Source organism: Notolepis coatsorum, assembly GCF_963971535.1.
Source record: "Notolepis coatsorum genome assembly, chromosome: 18".
Lineage (NCBI taxonomy): Eukaryota > Metazoa > Chordata > Actinopteri > Aulopiformes > Paralepididae > Notolepis > Notolepis coatsorum.
In genome coordinates, this window is record NC_140182.1 from 9,116,334 (window position 1) to 9,141,210 (window position 24,877).

At 44.1% G+C, this 24,877-nt stretch overlaps 1 pseudogene across 1 annotated transcript in view; it reads left to right on the forward strand.

Moving 5' to 3' along the window:
- LOC311244820 (ATP-binding cassette sub-family C member 8-like) overlaps positions 1-24,877 on the forward strand; it is a 134,678-nt pseudogene that overhangs the window by 53,871 nt on the left and 55,930 nt on the right. Inside the window, exons 10-12 of the transcript in view lie at positions 16,933-16,965; positions 21,693-21,725; positions 23,336-23,434. The product of the transcript in view is annotated as an ATP-binding cassette sub-family C member 8-like (transcript). The remainder of the gene's footprint in view (positions 1-16,932; positions 16,966-21,692; positions 21,726-23,335; positions 23,435-24,877) is intronic.

The window sequence follows — 24,877 nt, forward strand, 5'->3', positions numbered from 1 at the left end:
ATGAAGTCATTCATATTTATTTTATTCACACAATTGGATGCTAGAACTACAATACCGTAATTCCTCTAATAGTAACCCCGGCTTGTATTTGTTTCAACTGTAGCGGATACCAGGCTTGTATTAGGAGGAGGCATGTATAAGAGAGAGGCCTATATTTCTAATTTTCAAACCGATCATAATGAATAAATCAACATTTTGTGTCAGTTTGAACCCAGTAAAATGTACTGGGTTCATTTATTGAAACCAAGTACTGTATGAAATACGGTAGTAAACAGTGCAATTACAGGTGGTCAAAAAAAGTAAAATAAAGTAAAATAGTGCAATCACAATACTGGTATAATAATAATAATAATAACTTTGTTTTATACAATTCTGAGGTAGGCTTACTCTCTTGGTAAACATTAACACCATACCATTATATGGTATTTACTGCACAGCCAAGCCAGCATATAACAACAATAACAAAATATACCCGGCTTGTATTAGGAGGCCGGCTTATAATTGCTTAGCTCAACAGCGCACCCGGTCATTAATAGAGACCCGGTTTTTAATTGAATACCGGTTACTATTAGAGGAATTACGGTATATTAATTCAGATAAGTAGGGATTTATCTGTGGAATAAGACTGTTGAGTGGTTGTGTCGGTTGTTGTATTCTGTTGGTGAACTGAACCCTTGAGCTGAAGAACCCTATAAGTCCCTTTTTAAATTCTTTGGACAACTTGGAGTGTGAATGTGATACTGTCTTTAACTATGAATGAACAGACACTAACTTACCATCTTTAGATAATAAAGTACTCAACCTCTACTGTCTTGAACTATGAATGAACACAACACTCTAACTGACCATCTTTAGATAATAAAGTCCTCAACCTCTACTGTCTTGAACTATGAATGAACACAACACTCTAACTCACCATCTTTAGATAATAAAGTACTCCACCTCTACTGTCTTTAACTATGAGTGAACACAACACACTAACTTACCATCTTTAGATAATAAAGTACTCAGCCTCTACTTTCTTTAACTATGAGTGAACACAACACACTAACTTACCATCTTTAGATAATAAAGTACTTAACCTCTACTGTCTTTAACTATGAGTGAACACAACACACTAACTTACCATCTTTAGATAATAAAGTACTCAGCCTCTACTTTCTTTAACTATGAATGAACACAACACTCTAACTTACCATCTTTAGATAATAAAGTACTCAACCTCTACTGTCTTTAACTATGAATGAACAGACACTCTAACTTACCATCTTTAGATAATAAAGTACTCAACCTCTACTGTCTTTAACTATGAGTGAACACAACACTCTAACTTACCATCTTTAGATAATAAAGTACTCAACCTCTACTGTCTTTAACTATGAATGAACACAACACACTAACTGTGCTATCTTTAGATAATAAAGTACTCAACCTCTACTGTCTTTAACTATGAATGAACACAACACTCTAACTTACCATCTTTAGACAATAAAGTCCTCAACCTCTACTGTCTTTAACTATGAACGAACACAACACTCTAACTTACCATCTTTAGATAATAAAGTCCTCAACCTCTACTGTCTTTAACTGTGAATGAACACATCACTCTAACTGACCATCTTTAGATAATAAAGTCCTCAACCTCTACTGTCTTTAACTATGAATGAACACAACACTCTAACTTACCATCTTTAGACAATAAAGTCCTCAACCTCTACTGTCTTTAACTATGAATGAACAGACACTCTAACTTACCATCTTTAGATAATAAAGTCCTCAACCTCTACTGTCTTTAACTATGAATGACCACAACACTCTAACTTACCATCTTTAGATAATAAAGTCCTCAACCTCTACTGTCTTTAACTATGAATGACCACAACACTCTAACTTACCATCTTTAGATAATAAAGTCCTCAACCTCTACTGTCTTTAACTATGAATGAACACAACACTCTAACTTACCATCTTTAGATAATAAAGTCCTCAACCTCTACTGTCTTTAACTATGAATGAACACAACACTCTAACTGACCATCTTTAGATAATAAAGTAGTTTTTTTTATTTTATTTATTTTATTTATCCTTTATTTATCCAGGAATGTCCCATTGAGATACAAGATCTCTTCTTCCAGGGAGTCCTGACCAACACAGCACACAACAAGTTTCAACATAAAACAGGGCATTAAACAAAAAACATACAATTCAAATATAAATACAGAGGGTCATTTGTGCAGTGGCAAGGAGCATAATCACATCAACAATAGCATCAGGTAAAACAGTTACATGTTTCATAAAGGGCTAATCGTAGCATACCTTTAAAAGCATTCACAGTAGGAAGTGCCTGTAGACAAAGTTTCACTTGCAGCGTATTCCATAAAAAGGGAGCATAGTGGGAGAATGCAGCTTTACCAAGCTCTGACTGCATCAAAGGAACATTTAACAGCATCCCATTTGCTGCTCGTCTGGTATTAAAAAAGCAAGTATAAAAGGACAGAAGTCTGGAGATATATAAGGGCAGCTTACCTAGCAATGACTTAAGGATAAAAATCAACATGTGTGATTGTCTTCTTTGGTACAGAGAGGACCATCCTAATGACTGATACAAAGTGCAGTGGTGGGTGTGAGAGCCTGCACCTGTTACAAAACGTATGGCAGTATGGTACGCAGAATCCAGCTTTTTAAGCAGGGAGGAAGGAGCATGCATATAGATTACATCGCCATAGTCTAATACAGGCAGAAAGGAACTCTGCACAATTCTCTTCCTGGCTTCAGACGGGAAACATTTCTTTAACCGGAAGAAAAAGCCCAGTTTAGGTCTAAGTTTTCTCAGTAGGTTCCCAATATGAACATCAAAGGCCATCTTTTCATCAATCCATATGCCCAGATATTTATAGGATGCTACTTTGTCAAGGCATGTCCCTTCCAGTGTCAGAATCGGGGGGACAGCTGTATTAGCTCGAGAGCGAGAGAAGGTCATGTACTTGGTCTTTTTTGCATTAAGGACCAGTCTTAGCCTTAGCAAGGAGTGTTGTAGTGTATTAAAAGCATCCTGTAGAAGCTCTATGGCCTGAGTTAAAGAGGAAGCCACTGTGTAAACAACTGTATCATCGGCGTATAAATGAAAACGTGCTGGGTTTATCCCATTTCCTAGTTCATTTATAAAGATGGAAAATAAGACAGGGGCCAAAATAGAACCTTGTGGAACACCTTTGTTTACAGTAAGAGCAGCTGAGGTATAATCTTCTACTGAAACACACTGAGTTCTTTCAGATAGATAGTTTTTAAACCAGCTCAAAGCCATTTTACCAAGACCTATGCAGCCAAGCCTTTGCAGTAGCAATGCATGTCAACCTCTACTGTCTTTAACTATGAATGAACACAACACTAACTCACCATCTCAACCTCTACTGTCTTTAACTATGAATGAACACAACACTCTAACTTACCATCTTTAGAAAATAAAGTCCTCAACCTCTACTGTCTTTAACTATGAATGACCACAACACTCTAACTTACCATCTTTAGATAATAAAGTCCTCAACCTCTACTGTCTTTAACTATGAATGACCACAACTAGCTATATATCCAGGAACCCTGTCAGGCAGTGTCGTTACTTTAGAGATTTATTATACAACCCTCGCATACATAGAATGTATCCCTGGCCCAAACAACATAAAACAAGCATACCCAATGTTCCCTGACAGACCAATTACCAGACAGAGATACAATCAGAAGGCTACGCAGGACATTCTTTGGCAAATGCACCATGAGAATCTGGTCTGGGAATTGGTTTCAAGTTTCAAGTTTCTTTAATAGTTGTCATACAGAAGTACAGAATACTTTTATACAAAATGCTTCTTACTGTTGCGCTCCAGAGACTGTGCAAGACAAGATAAGTATGAAATAAAAACATAGTAAAATTAGAAGTAAAAAAAAGAGGTCACAGTGTTCAGTTTAGACATATGTACAATGTTCGATGCAGAATAGACGTAGTTACCATACAATATACAATACTGTGCAGTGTACTAATATACAATACTATATAGTGCAAGGCAGAAATGGAGAAATGGGACGAGGTGCAATTTAGGTACAATTCACAGTAGGTGTACGAGTTGTAGTGCAAATCCTTTATCAATAAATATAAAGTGTAAGTGTGTTTGTGTGATCTAAAGTGTGGAGAGTGGGTGCTGCAGTGTGTTGTTTGTTTGAGTGAGTGTGTGCGTGTGGGTGTGTGTGCTGTGTGCATTTGATGGTTGTTGCATAGTGATTATTGTTCGTTTAGCGATTATTGTTCGTTTAGCAGCCTGATGGCCTGGGGATAGAAGCTTCTTCTGAGTCTTTCTGTGCTCGCCTTAAGACTCCGGTATCGCTTGCCTGACCGCAGCAGTTCAAAGAGGCAGTTGTTCGGGTGGCTCGAGTCCTTAATAATTCTCTTAGCCTTCCCCTTGCACCGCTTGTTGTAAATGTTCTGGAGGGTGGGAAGCCCCCCTCCAATTGTGCGTTCGGCTGAACGTGTCACTCTTTGTAGTCTGCTACGGTCTTGTGCAGTGCTATTCCCAAACCAGGAGGTGATGTTGCCGGTCAGGATGCTCTCTATTGTACATGAGTAGAAGTTCCTAAGGATCTTCTGACTGACTTGGAACTTCCTTAGGCGCCTGAGGAAGTAGAGGCGTTGTCGTGCCTTCTTCACAACACTGTCAATGTGTGTGGTCCATGTCAAGTCCTCGGATATGTGGGCTCCGAGGTACTTGAAACTGTTCACTCTCTCAACCGGTGCCCCGTCGATGCTGAGGGGGCTGTAGTCCTTGACCCCCGACCTCCTGAAGTCCACAATCATCTCTTTTGTTTTGCTGACGTTCAGGGAGAGGCAGTTCTCCTGACACCACTGTGACAGGTTCTCTACCTCTTCCAGGTAGGCCCTTTCGTCGTTGGCAGAGATCAGGCCCACCACTACTGTGTCATCAGCAAATTTGATGATGGTGTTGTTGTTCCGCTGTGCTACGCAGTCATGTGTGTACAGGGAGTAGAGGAGGGGGCTCAGAACACAGCCCTGGGGGGCCCCTATGTTGAGCGTGATGGATGAGGAGGTGCAGTTGCCGGCTCTTACCACCTGGGGTCTGCCCGTCAGGAAGTCCAAGACCCACTGGCACAGGTCATAGTTCAAGCCCAGGTCCCTGAGCTTGGCTATGAGTTTGGAGGGGACTATGGTATTGAATGCTGAGCTGTAGTCGATGAACAGCATTCTCACATAGTTCCCCTGCCTCTTGTCCAGATGTGATGCTGCTGTGTGCAGCACATGGGCTATGGCGTCCTCCGTGGACCTGTTGGGGCGATATGCAAATTGCAGAGGGTCCAGGTTGATGGGGAGGGAGGAACAGATGTAGCCCTTCACTAGCTTCTCAAAGCACTTCATGGCTATGGAGGTGAGGGCTACAGGGCGGTAGTCGTTGAGGCAAGCGGGCGTAGATTTTTTGGGTACAGGGATGATGGTGGACTTCTTCAGACAGGTGGGGATGACAGCCTGTTCCAAGGACAGGTTGAAGATGTCAGTGAATACCGGGGCCAGTTGGTCGGCACAGACTTTTAGGACGCGGCCGGGGATGCCGTCCGGTCCTGCTGCCTTCCTGATATTCACTTTTTTAAAGATCCGTCTCACCTCATGCTCTGTTACCCTGAACACTGAGTCTCCATCAGCAGACCCCCCCCCCCCCCCCCCATTGCCGTGGTTTGTAGGCTGGTGTTGTTATTCACAGCCTCAAACCTCGCATAGAAGGAATTGAGATCATTTGCTAAGGAGATGTCACTGTTCAGTTTGAGGGGGGTTCTTTTGTAGTCTGTCATTGTTCTGAGGCCCTGCCACATGCCTCTAGAGTCAGCCTGTTCAAACTGAAGTTCAACTTTATCCCTGTAACGCCGTTTTGCCTCTATTACTGCTCTCCTGACGTTGTATCTTGCCATCTTGTGTTCTTCTGCAATGTCGAAGCGAAAAGCCAAAGAAAAATGGCCAAATATTGCTCTGTCTCAGCTACTATTGGCAGCTTAGCCGCGACGTGGAGAAGGAGGTGCTATGTGTCCCTTAAGTGTTCAGTGCTGCTTGGCCCCGATACATTTGATTCCCTGTTTATGTAATATAATTTGTGGAACCAAATAAAGTATTAAAATGTGTGTGTGTGTGTGTGTGTGGGCGGGCGGGTGGGTGCGTGGGTGGGTGGGAGCGTGTGTGTGTGTGGAGAGATTAGTGTTTAGTGTTCTGATGGCCTGGAGGAAGAAGCTGAGCCTGGCATCGTAATCTCTATACAGCCTCTAGAGCCCTGACGAGCGTGGGCTCATTCTCCTCAGTTTGAGCCTCCGGAGGAGGCAGTGGTGACAGGCAGCTGCATTCTGTCCTGGCCTGCCCGTGTGAAGTGCTGCCTCGTCACAAACCCAGTCAGACTGTTATCATGTTTTATACATGAACAATCGTCAGATCCCCTGGTATAGTTGGCGGAGTCTGCCAGCTCCGCTGTCCTCATGCCAGGTTCAGGCTGGCTCTCACCCTCTCTGATGTCTGTCGTCTCACCCCTCTATGATGCGTGTCTCACCCCTCTCTGATGCCTGTCTCACCCCTCTCTGATGCCTGTATCACCCCTCTCTCTGATGCCTGTCTCACCCCTCGCTGATGCCTGTCTCACCCCTCTCTGGTGTCTGTCTCACCCCTCTCTGATGCCTGTCTGTCTCACCCCTCTCTCTGATGCCTGTCTCACCCCTCTCTGGTGTCTGTCTCACCCCTCTCTGATGCCTGTCTTACCCCTCTCTGGTGTCTGCCTCACCCCTCTCTGATGCCTGTCTCACCCCTCTCTCTGATGCCTGTCTCACCCCTCTCTCTGATGCCTGTCTCACCCCTCTCTGATGCCTGTCTCACCCCTCTCTGATGCCTGTCTCACCCCTCTCTGATGCCTGTCTCACCCCTCTCTGATGCCTGTCTGTCTCACCCCTCTCTGATGCCTGTCTCACCCCTCTCTCTGATGCCTGTCTCACCCCTCTCTGATGCCTGTCTCACCCCTCTCTGGTGTCTGTCTCACCCCTCTCTGATGCCTGTCTCACCCCTCGCTACACTGTCCTACACCCTGCTTGGCTCCAACAGTCACGTGTCACATGACCAGAGACACCTTCATTAAGTATTTAAATGGTCCTTTGGAGGAGAAAGCTCCTTAATGAGACGTGGAGTTGGAACCAGTCCTGCATGTCCTCTGGAAGATTACTGAAGCTTGTTGTTGTTGCTGTTGTTGTTGTTGTTGTTGTTGTTGTTGTTGTTGTTGTTGTTGTTGCTGTCGTCAAGGTCAAGTTTATTAGCGACAGTGGCTCGGGAGGTAGAGCAATCGTCTGGCAATCCAGAGGTTCCCGGTTCTATTCCCGCTCCTCCCGGGCAGCGTGTCGATGCGTCCTTGAGCAAGACACTTAACCCCTAACTGCTCCCGATGTGCAGGTTGGCACCTTGCATGGTCGCCTCCGCCGTCGGTGTGTGAACGTGTGAGTGAGTGAATGTGTAAAATGTGAGGAACACATTGTAAAGCGCTTTGGATAAAAGCAGTGCATAAAAAAGCAGTCATGTCCCAAACTGGGCAATTCATGTTACAGCAGATAATAACAATTCCAAAAGACACAGTAAAGATACATAAACAAGAAGAACAGAGACAGACATGTACATGGTCACAAGATCAGATAATGATGTTATTGTTGTTGTCATCTTACTATCTGTTACTATCTTACTGTATTTGTTGCTGCCATACATGTTTGTTTTTGGCAGCGGATGACAATATATAATAATCCTATTATTATATCTAATAAATAAGTACAAATCACCGTAGTATCCATTGCCATCAAAGACATAGCTTTTTCTCTATTTTTAAATTCAGATAAATAAAGTGCTTTCCAGTGTGCTATCCTCCAGTCTAGGCTACATCAATACATCAAAGTAATCCATAATTACATCCAGTGTAACAACAAGTACAAATCCCTCTCACTTTGGCACCGTCATTATTAGTCTACTTTATCACCAGCGAACAGAGAACAGAGCTTGAGACGACAGTCAGCCAGCCCTATGATGAATGTTGTCTGTGGCCGGTAGGTTTGTGGGTTCCGGCCCCCTGTTGGCAGGTGTTCTGTTCCAGTATAAAAACCATTTGGCAGCTCAGGGTCGACTGAGGCTACGAGAGAGAGAGTCTGAACAGAAACCGCAAAAGTCGTCTTACGGTTTCACTTTTAATTTTGCGTTTAGACAAGCGTTTTGGGATGGAATTCTCCGTGCAGACGAGGCTGTAACAACTCGAGACGACGGAGCCCCGCTGTCACACGATTGGCGCATATGTCACATGACGTGCTGTGAAGACCCGCCCTACTCTGGCTCTGATTCGCAGACTGTGGGTGGGGGAATGTGATTGGACCAAAGCAGAGTCACTCACAGACAGTGAGTCCAGTCACGCCGCGGGACAGATTCTTGTGTATTTAAAAGTACTGCCAATGTAGCCTTCAGGTGATCGCCATGGATAGAATCAGACATGCTTTGTTTACGCTTCTAGGCTACTGGCGCATGCCTGTGATGTAAGCAGTACACGCGACGAGAGCCTTGACAACCCTTTCGTCATCGTTTTATGCGGTTTGACAGTTTAGATGAGAGCGCAAAGGTTTAGCGTTTCTAGGAATTCCACCCTGGAAGGTGGTCTCACTTTTTTACGGTTTCACCGTAATAAACGAAAGGCACATCCGAAAAAATATTTTTGCGGATTCACCTGCTAGCGTTTCCGTCTAAACGGGGCCTGAGGCTCCTCCTCCAGCTCCGCATCTAGCTCCGCCCCCAGCTCCGCCTCTAGTTCCGCCCCTGCTCGGCTGAGCAGTCGTTTGGTCTCCTCCCCCGCTTAGCGAAGCTTTGATTGATTGATTGATTGAACATTTTATTAACAGATTGCAGAATGGGGTACAATACAGTACGGCTCAATACAGACAATTGTTAAGGGGATGCAGACCAGAGAAAGACTTTCGTCTTGTTTACATCAGGGTCCCCCATTGTCAATTCATCATAACATATATGACATACATGACATACAGGTAGACAGTACTGTTGCATCTAGACATTTATGACATACCAGATCTACAAATATACAGTACTGTTTATGAGTACAAAAAGAGTCGAAAAAGAGAGTATATACATTTGAGGGGAAAGAAACTGTACATTGGAGGAGGTTGGATTGCATCCAGCTCGCTGATAGACTATCAAAACCAATTGCTTTTAGCTTTTCAATCAGAATGGTGTGATTGACAGTGTCGAAGGTCTTTTGTAGGTCCAGCATGACCATGCCGCAGTATTTGCCCACGTCCACCTCTTGTTTGATGATGTGGTCGTTCAAATAGAGAAGGCATGTGTGAGTGGAGTGGGATGTTCTGAAGCCAGATTGGAATTCGTAGATTAGATTTTTTTCCGCAAGGTACTTTTCGACCTATTCGTAGGCTATTTTTTCCATGACTTTCGAGATGGAGGTAAGAATAGAAACATGGCGGTAGTTGCCTGCGTCCAATTTTCGGCCCTTTTTGTGCAGGGGGGTTGTGCACCTGGGGGGTTGTGCAGCTGTTGTCGTGCTGTTTCTTTTTTTTTTATCTACTTTTTTTTTTATCTACTTTATTTTTTATTTTTCTCCCATCCCAATTTCGTATCGTCCAATTCTACCCTCCCCTGTCTCGAACGCTGTTAGGCCATGCCTCCCACAAGCCGGCTGCAGTGTGGACTAAGCCTTACATCACGTGTCCCCTCCGGTACTCGAGGAGGCAGCCGTCGCATATTTTCACCTGCACAGCGCGATCTCTCAGCGGCGGGGGTCTGCGTGGGAGGGACACGCCGCCCCCGCCGCTTCCTGATTCTGCTGCGCAGGCGCACCAACCGACCTGTAGGAGTCGCTGTCCACAACGTCCGATCCCCACCCATCAGCTTTCCCACCCCCTAACACTGCCAATTGTGTTAGTATGAACGACCAGCCAAGCTGATAGCAATGCGGATAGCTGGGCTCGAACCCAGCGTCTCCTGCATTGGCGGCGAGCACCTTGCCCACTGCACCACCTAGCCGCCTTGTCGTGCTGTTTCTGATTCCTTTGTTTGTTTTGATAGCTGTCAGCGAAACAGCCCTCATGATAAAGCGAGGAGTTGCATGAACGTTCTCCGAACTGTCAGCCCACGGCACGCAGGAGGGAGGAATCTGCCTTCGCTGGCGGGGAATGAAACCACCGTAAATTATTGTTCAACGGAACACAGGTGCACCTGGGGAACTGGCCACAGTAAATCCTTAGCTGCCAAAGTGGTTTTTAGTAGCCTTCTATGCATAGCAAATTGTGGACACTCACTCACTCACTCACTCACTCACTCACTCACTCACTCACTCACTCACTCACTCACTCACTCACTCACTCACTCACTCACTCACTCACTCACTCACTCACTCACTCACTACCTCACTCACTCACTCACTCACTCACTCACTCACTCACTCACTCACTCACTCACTCACTCACTCACTCACTCACTCACTCACTCACTCACCCACCCACCCACCCACCCACCCACTCACTCACTCACTCACTCACTCACTCACTCACTCACCCACTCACCCACTCACTCACTCACTCACTCACTCACCCACTCACCCACTCACTCACTCACTCACTCACTCACCCACTCACCCACTCACCCACTCAGGCAGGGAGGTGAAGCATGTGGACTGTCCGTGGGTCAGCGTGGTTAGAAACAGGCTATAACTAGTAGGATAGCTGTGTCTCTGTTATTTTTAGGTCGTGGTGGGTATAGCCCTTTCCCCCTGTGCCAACCTCCAGTTCCAAGTAGGATGCGACACACATGCTTAGGGGGTGACTAGGGTGGCTTTGAATCAAGTCCTCCAGACTGACATTTATCAACCATGGTCACGCTACTAGGCAGAGAGACGTTCCACCCGTCAATCACGCGTTTCTCAGGCACAGAGTAGCTCTGCGTAGGAGTGTGGGTCTCCAGAAGAAACGCACCCGCTAAACCTAAACGAGACGAAAAGGCTACGCTAGTGACCGTCCGTGCTGCCTCTTCAGCAGTGGGAGTCGGAGAGGGTCATTAATTTACCACCTCGCTCTCGCCCCCCCCCCCCCCCCCCCCCCCCCGCCTGTATCTCCGGGGGTGACCTTCCGGTTTGCGAGCCCCACCATCCTCCGGGCCTCCGGCACTCTGGAGACGTCCTCCTCCCGCCGGCGCTGGCTGGTGGCCGCGTGTCTCCAGGGCTGAGTCATCAGCGTACGAACCAGCTCACGACATAGCTGCTCTTTTAATTAATGGAGGATGATTAACCGAGTTACTTCATATACTGTCACTCTGCTCCGATGAGGTCGAATTCACTTTGGTCTCTTTTTATTTCATTCACTTTCATATTTCCTTTCATAGGTTGTCATTTTTATTAACAAGGGTATAAGTGAAACGTTTACTCTGAGAACATTTCCTTTAATATTTAGTACTTCAGGAGAAGGTTGCTTGGCCGTCTCAGAAAAGATTTGTTAATTTTTAAGGCCCTTGGTAAGCTACCTCCTTATACTACATCATTATTGGTAAGCTACCTCCTTATACTACATTATTATTGGTAAGCTACCTCCTTATACTACATCATTACTGGTAAGCTACCTCCTTATACTACATCATTATTGGTAAGCTACCTCCTTATACTACATCATTATTGGTAAGCTACCTCCTTATACTACATCATTACTGGTAAGCTACCTCCTTATACTACATCATTATTGGTAAGCTACCTCCTTATACTACATCATTATTGGTAAGCAGTGTTGGGACTAACGCGTTACAAAGTAACGCGTTACAGAAACGAAGTTACTTTTTGCCGCAACTAGTACTCTAACGCATTACTTTTGAAATTCAGTAACGCTACTTACGTTACTGAATGGTTTGTTAGTTCGTTACTGCGTTCTTTTTATGTAGATTCATAGCGAGCGTCCTTATTTCGCCTGCGTTTGTTTTGTTTACTGTAGACTGAAAGGCGCTATATAAAACGAAGTATTATTATTATTATTATTTCTTTCCGTAGCCTCATTCTGGTTTCGCACTTCTGATTGGCCACTGACGTTCTGAAAGAAATAGGCGCTCTCTACAGTAAACAACAAGAGGACGCTCGCTATGAATCTACATAATAAGAACGCAGTAATAATAACGAACTAACAAACCATTTAGCAACTACTTGGAGAGATAATTAATATACAACATGGAAACGAGATAAAGAACATGTTTGAAGGGCTGCTGGAGTCAACTGGACTAACGTTACATCTCGACCACCGCAGACTGGTGACGGTGAGTGCAATGTGTTCACTGAAACTCAAGATCAACGGATTTTGACTGTACTTAATCTGCCAGGGAATCTCATAATACTAATCAAACAATATAAATATAGTCCTTTCATGCACAATTGATATCCTAACTATTCTAACGTTGCAATGCTTTGATAACAACGCTGCAAGATGGTTATGAATGAATTAATGAATGGATGAATGAATGAATGAATGAAAACTTTATTTAACAGATTGCAGAATGGGTACAATACAGTACGGCTCAATACATACAATTGTTAAGGGGATGCAGACCTGAGAAAGACGTTTGTCTTGTTTCCATCAGGGTCCCCCATTTTCAATTCATATAGACATTTATGACATACACAACATACATGACATTTATGGCATAGGGACATATAGGTATTTAGTACTGATACATTTGTGACATAAGCGGTATTCAAATATACAGTACTGTTACCCCTAGATCCTGACAGAGTATATACATATGATGGGGAGGGGACTGTACATTAGGAGGGGGTGGGTGGGTGGGAGAGAAATATACATACAGCGGGGAGGGAATATATAATGAAACGCTCTAGACCACATTGCTTAGCAGAGTTCGGTGATGTGAATGGAAACTGTCAAGTTGATCAACCGATTTTGAGTATATGGGGCATGGGACTTGAGCAATTTATTTTTTTTATTTTTTTTTAAATAACTAAATAGTTACTTTTCACAGTAACTCATTACTTTTGGGTGTAAGTAACTAGTACAGTAACGAAGTTACTTTGAAATGAAGTAACTAGTAAAGTAACTGAGTTACTATTTTTCAGTAACTAGCACAACACTGTTGGTAAGCTACCTCCTTATACTACATCATTATTGGTAAGCTACCTCCTTATACTACATCATTATTGGTAGGCTACCTCCTTATACTACATCATTATTGGTAAGCTACCTCCTTATACTACATCATTATTGGTAAGCTACCTCCTTATACTACATCATTATTGGTGAGCTACCTCCTTATACTACATCATTATTGGTAAGCTACCTCCTTATACTACATCATTATTGGTAAGCTACCTCCTTATACTACATCATTATTGGTACACTTTATCACTGTAGCCTACTGGAGAACCACTGGTTTACTGTCTCATTCAGATAACCCAAAGCCAGCTGGAGCAACCTGACCTCTTTTATCCAAAGCACTTTTACAATTTTGTTCCTCACATTTTACCCATTCACTCACACATTCACACACCGACGGCGGAGGCGACCATGCAAGTGTCTTGCTCAAGGACACTTTGACCCGCTGGCCGGGAGGACCGGGAATCGAACCGGGAACCTCGGGATTACCAGACGAACAAGCATCCGAACACAGTCAACCAAGCCTACTTCAAGGCATTGCACACCCGACAGCAATCAGGTGGTAATCAAGCCCACACACCTGCCCTGCCGCATGGCAATTATTAACTCTAATTAATCTGGTTTGATTGACAGCTCACCAGAGAAAAGAAAATGCATCCAAAGCACACAGGAATAAACTACTACCCAACCATCACAGCTTTTATCCAAACAGCGGCAAATGCATCTGCCTGGTGCAGAAATAATCATGCAGAGTAATAAAAGATTTGTAGAAAAATCAGTAGCTTCATTAGAATTTCAAACCGTCCCGTAAGACAAAAACTAATTACAACTTACTGAGATGCCAATTCACACAGGTCTAATATTTCTAGATGACCTCTGTGTTTGTTTGTTTGTTTGTTTGTTTGTTGAAGTAATTAGCGCTTGAATTCTTACTTTACAAACTAGACAGTGATCAGTGGACAACAGTGGGTATATCTCAGAACGGCCCGCACATTGGATCAGGAGAGACACTAAATTGAGTGTTAAACATTTGGCCTGATGGTGGCGCTATAGAGGAAAGGTCATGGGGTCATCAAATTCGATAGGATTCTTCCTCCTGGGGTTATGAATGTGCACTGCACATTTTATTAGAAAAGATTCAGATGAAATCTGTTAAAGGTAAACTAATGTGAAAAACCTTGACAGATTCAAACGAAAGGTATTGGAGATATACTAACTCTAAAAATGCTATGTTGGCCTGATGGTGGCACAAGGATAAAGGTTATGCCGGGGTCACCAAAATCAATAGAGATCATCATATAGGGGTACTGAATGTGCACCACACATTTAAACAGATTTAAATGGAAGATATTTGAGTTATCATGTTCAAGTAGGATATGAATGTTTTTCTTTTTATTTAAATTTTTATATTATCTTTTTGGCATTTGTATTGCTTTATTGGACCGACCCGGCAGAGAGGAAGGATGGGAGAAGATATGGGGGGAGGAGACATTCGGCAAAGGTCACCGGGTTGCCTGTTATTTTTCTACAACGGAGTTCGGCGATTTGCGAATCTGATTGGCCAGTGTCATTTCTGGTCATGTGACATGTACGCCCAATCGTGGGACCGCAAGTTTCTACACTGGTTAAGCTTAGGCGCTCGTTCGAAGTCGGTTAAGGTTAGAGTTTGTCTTAGAGCGTGGCGATAGAACGCCTGCCCTGATTCCGACGGTTAGGCTTAGGCACTCTTTCGAAGTCGGTTAAGGTTAGAGTTTGTCTTGGAGCAGGGCGATAGAACGCCAGGTGCTTTGCAGGCTGTTCGACGCGGAAATGGGCAAAGACACAGCTCGTCACCCTATTGGGCGCACATGTCACATGACCAGACACGTCAGTGGCCAATCAAATTCGCAAATCGCCGAACTCCGTTGTAGAAAATGTAGACGCCACCGGGTTAGGGAGTCGAACCCGGGACGGCCGCGTTGCACCGCAGTGCGTTACGTGGTGCGCCACCCTGGCCCCCCAGGATATGAATGTTTTGGCCTGAGACCAAAATGAATGTGTCTTTCTGTTGGGGTCATGAATGTGTTCAGCGAATTAGAAAATATTCTAATGAAAGGTATTTGAGATACACTCATTCGGAAATTAAAAGTTTGGTCTGACAGTGGCACTATAGAGGAAAGGTCATGGGGTCACCAACCTCAATAGGGTTCATCCTCTAGGGGTCATAAATGTGCACCACAAATTTGAAAAGGTTTTAATGAAAGCTCTTTTGAGTTATTATCACGTTCACAATCAAATATGGAAAGTTTGGACATACGTTGGTGTTGGAGGAAAGGTCACGGGGTCACCAAAATGAATGAGGTTCATCCTCTAGGGGGGGTCAGGAATGTGCACTGCAGTTTTTTTTTTTTAACAATATTTGTATAGTATTTTTTATTTATTTTTATAAACGACAAAAATACAGGACAAAAAAACACAGCTCAACCCCCTCCCTTCCCTAATATATTCCAAATTGACATACACATAAACATTCAACAAACCATCCTCTGTTTCTCTTTCCCATCCCTACCCTCTCACCTCTCCCATCGCTTTCCTTCACACTGTCACACCTTTCAAGAAACTCACAAATGTCGCCCACGTCTTGTTTATGATTACATGGGCAGGGTGACGGGATTAATAAGATCACAGACGACCTCTTCTGACGTGTAAACCATTTAGCCTACCAGAGGTCCCTGGGCTACTAGTGCCGTGCGAATAGGGGTTTTGAAAACCTTCACCCCCACAGGCTTATTTCAGGCTTAGCACCTCTTAGAAGCAATTGTTAACATAGTTGTGTTGTTTTTTATAGAGTGTATGCGGAGCGCATGCCATGGCTTCTCTTCTGGAGGGCGGCCACTGTGTCCAGCTCCAATGTCGTCCTCTGTGTTATGACGGCCATTTTGAATCCCGTTGCTATGACCTGGTGTGAGAGTGCAGGTCTCGGGTCTGCGGCCGTGTGCAGATGTCACTGTAATGGGAACCTATTCGCTATTAATACATCGCAACCTCTACCAGACCACTGGATAATGAAGAGTGTGTGTGTGTGTGTAACAGTATTCAACTAGAAAGGTACAAGCAGGCACGTGCACACATAGAGCCCAAAGGGTGCTCGAGCACCTGCCCTTTTGTGCCTCATAAAAAAAGTGCCCTTTTTATGCCAAGTTTTTAAAAATTATTTATTCAATATACAGAATATACAGCACTTCTTGGGGTCTGTAGGATAGGCACTTGTTCCCTCCCCCCTGAACATTTGTGGAGATGTATGGGCCTTTTAAGTCAGTGATAAAAGTGTCTTTCAAGGATAAGTGAGCTCATGGACTGATTATTATAGTTCAATATTCAATATTTGATCAAAAAAAAAAAAAAAAAAGCATAAAAAGGGGGCCCCCGCCCAAAAAGGCCCCCAAAAATCGGGCTCATGCACTTCGCGTGATCGCTTCGCACTCGCACAGGACCAGTGCCCTTTTCAGCCTTTGAGCACCTGCCCCTCTAAAGTCCTGTGCACGTCCCTGGGTACAAGGGCACTTCATTCCACCTAGTATGACAAAGCAGTTTTAGAATTGGAAAGAACAACTGAAGTAATGTCTAATGTCTCTCTCTCTCTCTCTCTCTCTCTCTCTCTCTCTCTCTCTCTCTCTCTCTCTCTCTCTCTCTCTCTCTCTCTCTCTCCCTCTCCCCCTCTCCCCTCTCTCTCTCTCTCTGCAGCCTGCCATGCATGGACCCAGAGGGAGACGAAAGGTATGTGTTCCTCTGCGTACAGAGTACAGAAGTACAGAGGGCAGGCGAGTTCCACTTTCCAGCTGTAACCGTAGCAACACGATACTGTATTTTTGCACTTCCCCCAGAGGACAGCTGTAACCGTAGCAACACGATACTGTATTTTACACTTCCCCCCAGAGGACAGGGTCAAAGACGGACAACACGATACTGTATTTTACACTTCCCCCCCAGAGGACAGGGTCAAAGACGGACAACACGATACTGTATTTTACACTTCCCCCCCAGAGGACAGGGTCAAAGACAGAGAGGACAGGGTCAAAGACAGACAACATCAAACAAACGCCAACAGAGACACACATACACCACCCCCTCTGCACTGACGCTTTCAATGTCAAGCCTTTAGAATTCAAGACAGGACCTTGTGTGATCGGATCAGAGACCGGGCCTCGGCTACTACTGGCCAGACATACTGATCACCAGAACCCCACAGGAGTCGTGTGTCTGTGTAACGGAGGTCTACTGTGACTATATATCCACCGTCACGATGGACTTCCAAGTGTTGTGAAGAGACTGTCGCACGTAGCGGTTGTACTACGTCAAGTAAAACTCATCCACCCATTAAAAAAGGCATGCAGAGCGGTCAGGTGGCGTAGCGGAGATTGTGTTCGTCACCAACGCCGGAGATGCTGGATTCGCCTGTTCGAATCCAGCTCCCGGCGTTGTCACCAGCTTGGCTGGCCGTTCACACTAATACAATTGGCAGTATTAGAGGGTGGGAGAAGCTGGCGGGGTGGGTCCGGGTCGTTGTAAACAGCGACTCCTACAGTTCGGTCGGGGCGCCTGCTCAGCGCGGATAGGATCTAAGGGGGGTAGTGTGATCCTTCCACACGCTACGCCCTCTCAGTGAGAGTCCGCGCTGCCAGGTGAAAAAGAAGCGGTTGATTGGCTAGACGTGTGTCGGAGGAAGCACGTTATAGCCTCCACTCTCCCAGACCGACTGTGGGGGGTAAGTGCGCAGCGACCAGGAAGGGGATTGGGAATTGGCATAACGACTAACATTGGGATGGGAGAAAATCGGAGGAAAAAGGAGGGAAAAAAAAAAAAGAAAAAAAGGCATGCAGACACGTTACCAAAAAGGTGAATTCACCTCTTGGTATAGCGGTCTGCGATGTCGCCCCGCGGTTCCGGGTAGACCCGGGTTCGAGACTCTCTCGGGGCAATCCCTTAACGAGGGTGTGGAACTTTAACACAACGCAGAGATGGCAATACGAGCCCCGGCTACATGTATTATTTATTGTTTGCATCATCTAATTCATTCCAAATTAGAATATGTGCCAAATGGGAGCATGCTTCTGACCTAAATATGCAATTTAACTGATACAGATACACAACATTTATTTATTTATGTTAATTTAATTGTGTTGATGTTTCCATTTCTGCTAAAATAAGTATGTACATTCTGTTTGGTTTTGGTAAACATTGCACTTAGTCTAGCAGTGTACTGTATGTGTGTAGGGGCAGCAGGTACAAATAATACTTTTCTTTTTCCTGTTCCTTTCGGCCATGGAATTTAGTGGAGCATATTAATATGTCTACTGTTGGACTGTGATAATTCCATGTACGAATAAATAAAAATGAAATGAAAGGAAATGAAAGGGGTTTAAAGAAAAAAGTTGCCACAATCATCTCGGATATCCTTTTATCAAAGGGTCCTAAACGAGTATTCCACAGCTGTTCTCTTCCCTGGGGAGAGTGTCTCCCCAGGCCTCTCCCTAGTCATGTCTGTCCCTGGAGGGACAGGGGGCCAGAGCACATAGTAGGCCCAGAGGCCTTCCAGTTATTTATAGAACATATGAAAATTGCAGCTAATGGCAGATGTGTCCATGTAGGTCAGCAGCCCGTCCCCGTTTGAGTTGCTGAACACTTAACTCCTCGTGCATGTTCTTCTTACACACTATGGGAGTTTTCTCTCTGCCTCAATCTAGTCTCACAGACGCCGTTGTACAACCCTGCTGCCCCTGACATCTATTGTGTACCTCTGGTGTCATTCATGTCTTTGCAAGCCTGGATGGTTGGTGACAAGAGGTACACAGTAGATGCGTCACAGTAGTGCACGGTGCACCTTCACAGCAAGAAGGTCCCGGGTTCGAACCCCAGCAGGGGGCCTTTCTGTGTGCAGTTTGCATGTTCTCTCCCTGTGTTCCTGTGGGTTTCCTCCAGGTACTCTGGTTTCCTCCCTCACCATAAACACATGCATGGTAGGCAGGGACTACAGATGAAAACTAGCGCCTATTTGCTAACTCTGGCACATTTACATTGATGTGGAAACTGAAGATGTTGATTAATATGCACTGTCCCTCGGTGAAAAATAAATAAACTTAAACGTAAACACAGTAGATGCCAGTGACAAGAGGTACACAGTAGACGCCAGTGACAAGAGGTACACAGTAGACGCCAGTGACAAGAGGTACACAGTAGATGACAGTGACAAGAGGTACAATAGATGTCAGAGGGCAAGGTGTTACAAATAGCCACCAGGCTTTGCCTCCTGTCTGTAAGACTACATTAATTGGCTGATATCAATCCCTGTCTCCTGAGCCGTTCAGCCATTGTGTAGTGTGTGATGTGTGCCTGGTGCCATTGTATGGTAGCCATTAGCCAATACCATTGAGCCTGCGTAGCCCAAGGTTGGGTGCTACCAGTGGTGGTGAAGGAGGCAATTTCCACCCTACATTGTAAAGCGCTTTGAGTGTCTAGAAAAGCCAGCTATATAAATGCAATTAATTATTATTATTATTATTATTATTATTAATAATTATTATTATTATTACATTGAGTGCTAAGACAGTGTAAAAGAACATTTCATGAAGGCGGTTGCCTAGTGGAGAGGTCTACAACCGCAGAGACCCGGGTTCAAATCCCTGCTATGACGCCTGCATTTCCCCAAGGGGATCAATAAAGGAATATCTTACCTTAATTACCTTGCTACCTCTTTATCTTTTTTATGCTCGCTTATGCCTGTATTTTCTTTACTGCTGTGAAGCACTTTGAACTGCAATTTCTGTATGAAAAGTGCTATACAAATAAAGTGTATTATTATTCAGGGGTGTAAAAAGTACCCAGAAATTATACTTAAGTGAACGTATGGGTACCGTCTCAAAATCTTACTCAAGTAAAAGTCACAGTATCTGGCTAAAACGCAAAAAGTTTCTACTTTTAAATTTACTTAAGTACTAAAAAGTAAAAGTAAAAACTTTTTTCTGACTGTCTATTCTTCTGATAGCAGGTGATTAATCAAAGATCCCCACTTTCTAGTCTTGCACAAGGACCAATCAGCATGGGTATGGGGGGGTTATTCTTCCATTGATGGGGATTTGATTGGCTGTTTTTAAATAAAGTATGGCCACAGGATTAATAACGTTAACGTTAGTTCGGCCAGAGAAACAAATACACTAATTAGAATAGTTGGACCTGCAAGATTTGTACTTTGTACTTTGTAGGTCTGCATTTTAAATGTAAGGAGTAAAAAGTATGTTTTTTTATCCTCTGAAATGTAATTGAGTAAAAGTACAAGTGTACAAACCTAATAATACTAGAGTAAAGTACAAATCCCCAAAAACAGTACTTAAGTATTGTAACAAAGTACAATTACATTTACAACAAGCGTTGCAGGAGTAAGGCTAAGAGAATAATCAAAGACTCTAGTCACCCTAACAACTGCCTCTTTGAACTGCTGCGGTCAGGCAAGCGATACCGGAGTCTCATGGCAAGCACAGAGAGACTCAGAAGGAGCTTCTATCCCCAGGCCATCAGGATGCTAAATTGCTACGACGGAGGCGGGTAGGTTCCAGTTGTGGAGCAATAAGTAGAAGCAGAGAAGGTTTTTACTCATTAAACGGTGGTTCTCTTTATTGTAGAACGGTACACCTAGAGTAAATCCAAAAGGTAACAATACTGACGCAGGGCGTCTAGGAATAGAGAGATAATAATAATGATAACAAGACAGCAAGGTCCAGAGCCTGAGGTACCGCCGTGTACCGTGCAGGGAGAATGTGAAGATCCGACAACTAGAAGCAGAAAGACAGGGGTTAAATAAGACCACATTCCTGACATACCAAGCTCACCACAGTGACAGCCAATCAGGAGACCCAGACAACAAGTGACAGGGGAGACAAGTGACAGGTGTCAGAATGGTGGGCGGTTCTCAGGCGGCCGCCAGAGAACCCAGAGCGTTACACTAAATGACAATAACACTATGTAACAAACCATCAAATACACTCACAGCACACACATCCACACGCACACACTCACTTTAAATGAACAACTCACTGTAGCACCCACTTTACCCACTTTAGACACTTTAACACACTTTATATTTATTGGTAAAGAGATTTGCACTACAACTCATACCTCATTGCACCTTACCCTAAGTTGTACCTCATCCCATTTCTGCATTGTACTGTATATTGTATTGTAATTTTTTCTACTCTGTATTGCGTATCGTATATATGTATATTGAACACTTTTGTTTACACTTTGTTTACGTACTTTTGACTTTCTATTTTATACTTTATCTATTTTTTATCTAGCACACTCTCAGGAGCAAAACCGAAAAAAGCATTTCATATAGAAAGTATTCTGTATTTTTGTATGACAACAACTAATAAAGCAACTTGAACTTGAACTTGAATTACTCGAGTACTTTACACCCCGCCTTCCCTCTTCTCTCCTCTTTGTCCTTGCAGTCCCACCGATGCAGCGTGGGATGGGGACATCAGGTAAGAGAGCAGATGGCCGGCGACACACTGTATTCACTCTGATCAATGCGACAGCGGAGTGATTAACTATCATCCTAAAGACGTGCGCTGAAGCGGAAGAACAACACAAGGAGACAAGGAGTCATTATCACAGAACACTGAACACCCCATCAAATGTTGAGTCCTCAGGTCCTCCTCTTGGGGACTCGACGTCGTGAACCCACCTGACTCCAGAGTATTGATCTCTGGAGGTAATTAGCCGAGGGAGAGGAGGCTCATTTGTCACAGTGGTCCAGTGAGTGTGCCAGATAGCCGGTACACACACACAGCCATATGGGGCGGTGTGTGCCAAGGAGCAGGGGCGTAACTGGGGGGGGGTAGCTTAGGATGATTCCAAGGGCCCAGCCCTGGGGGGTGGCCCAAAAAAAAAAAAAAAAAAAAAACTTTTTTTTACTAGACATCACTCAGGTGTATTATTGATGCTCTCATTGATACTATGTTTGTTTCTGAAGTGTGTGTGTGTGTGAGATATATAGAGAGAGAGGGGGGGCTTTGGTAGACTATTGCATTGGTCCATTCATTGAAGATGAACGCAATGCGACATCCTTTACTAGGCTCAACAGTGCAGGTGCTGAACTGCTGATCCGAATGTATAGGTAAAAACCATATTATGCGTTTTCATCAATAAAAAAATGGCCAAAAAAATTTCCGCTTACGCACGCTCGCATTCACTGGGGGCCTACAAATACATTCTTTCATGGGGCCCAGAATCTGGAGCTACACCCCTGCCAAGGAGGATACTGTGAGAAAAGGTCAGCAGATACTAGCGGCTCTATTGTTGTCAGTGGTTTCCTCATAAAACGATAACTGTAACGGATCATCTCTAATAGGTCACGACAACATTGTACTGTGTCGTCTCCAAGCAATCGACTTTGGAATTGAAGGTCAAACGCACTGATTTCCAGATGGACAACCGTACATTTTCTCTAAATCATACGATGGATTTTGAATGGGCTATATAGTGGCCTCGTGGTCATGTACTCAACAAATAATGGGTTATGTAAACCAAACTTCTTGGAACAAGGAATGCAGATATTCATATACTATGTAATCATACATAGTACAATTACTATGATTATGATTATCATAACTACCATATAGGGATGTTCGATATTGGCTTTTTTACCGATATACCGATATTGTCCAACTCTTAATTTCCGATATCAACCGATACCGATATAAACTGAATAATTTCGGGTAACATTATGCATTCTTTTCACAATAAATAAAATAAGAATTTGTTCTTACTTGCTTGCCTGGGTAAATAAAGGATAAATGTAAAAAAAATATAATAAATAAAATAATTTGAAAACCGAAATTACATTTTAATGCCAATATCGGCTGATAATATCGGACATCCCTACTACCATACTATAGTCTACCTCATACTAGTCTACCTCAAACTATAGTCTACCTCAAACTATAGCCTACCTCATACAGTTAGTACATTTGCAGTCTGGTTGGATGCCAAACTTATTTTTGTTGTCCTGTACTTGTGCTGCATGATGATGGCAATACACAATCTAATGTAATGTAATCTAATTGGACGCCATGTTTAACACCTCTGGCAGGAAGAGAGGGTCTGTGGCCTACGCCTCCCAGAAGCCCTGGCTGCTGAACGCCACCCTGGTGGAGAACATCACCTTCGAGATGCCCATGATCAAACCCAGGTGAGATACCTACTGTATGATCAAACCCAGGTGAGATACCTACTGTATGATCAAACCCAGGTGAGATACCTACTGTATGGTCAGACCCAGGTGAGATACCTACTGTATGATCAGACCCAGGTGAGATGATCAAACCCAGGTGAGATACCTACTGTATGATCAGACCCAGGTGAGATACCTACTGTATGATCAGACCCAGGTGAGATACCCACCTACTGTATGATCAGACCCAGGTGAGATACCTACTGTATGATCAGACCCAGGTGAGATACCTACTGTATGATCAGACCCAGGTGAGATACCTACTGTATGATCAGACCCAGGTGAGATACCTACTGTATGATCAAACCCAGGTGAGATACCTACTGTATGATCAGACCCAGGTGAGATACCTACTGTATGATCAAACCCAGGTGAGATACCTACTGTATGATCAGACCCAGGTGAGATACCTACTGTATGATCAGACCCAGGTGAGATACCTACTGTATGATCAGACCCAGGTGAGATACCTACTGTATGATCAAACCCAGGTGAGATACCTACTGTATGATCAGACCCAGGTGAGATACCTACTGTATGATCAGACCCAGGTGAGATACCTACTGTATGATCAAACCCAGGTGAGATACCTACTGTATGGTCAGACCCAGGTGAGATATCTACTGTATGATCAGACCCAGGTGAGATACCTACTGTATGATCAGACCCAGGTGAGATACCTACTGTATGGTCAGACCCAGGTGAGATACCTACTGTATGATCAGACCCAGGTGAGATACCTACTGTATGGTCGGACCCAGGTGAGATACCTACTGTATGATCAGACCCAGGTGAGATACCTACTGTATGGTCAGACCCAGGTGAGATACCTACTGTATGATCAGACCCAGGTGAGATGATCAAACCCAGGTGAGATACCTACTGTATGGTCAGACCCAGGTGAGATACCTACTGTATGATCAGACCCAGGTGAGATACCTACTGTATGATCAGACCCAGGTGAGATACCTACTGTATGATCAAACCCAGGTGAGATACCTACTGTATGATCAAACCCAGGTGAGATACCTACTGTATGATCAGACCCAGGTGAGATACCTACTGTATGATCAAACCCAGGTGAGATTACCTACTGTATGATCAGACCCAGGTGAGATACCTACTGTATGATCAGACCCAGGTGAGATACCTACTGTATGGTCAGACCCAGGTGAGATACCCTACTGTATGATCAGACCCAGGTGAGATACCCTACTGTATCGTCAGACCCAGGGTGAGATACCTACTGTAAGGTCAACCCAGGTGAGATACCTACTGTATGATCAGACCCAGGTCGAGATACCTACTGTATGGTCAAACCCAGGTGAGATTACCCTACTGTATGGATCAGACCAGGTGAGATAGAGGTGTGCCCTTCTTCCTGCATGACTTGTCGTACAC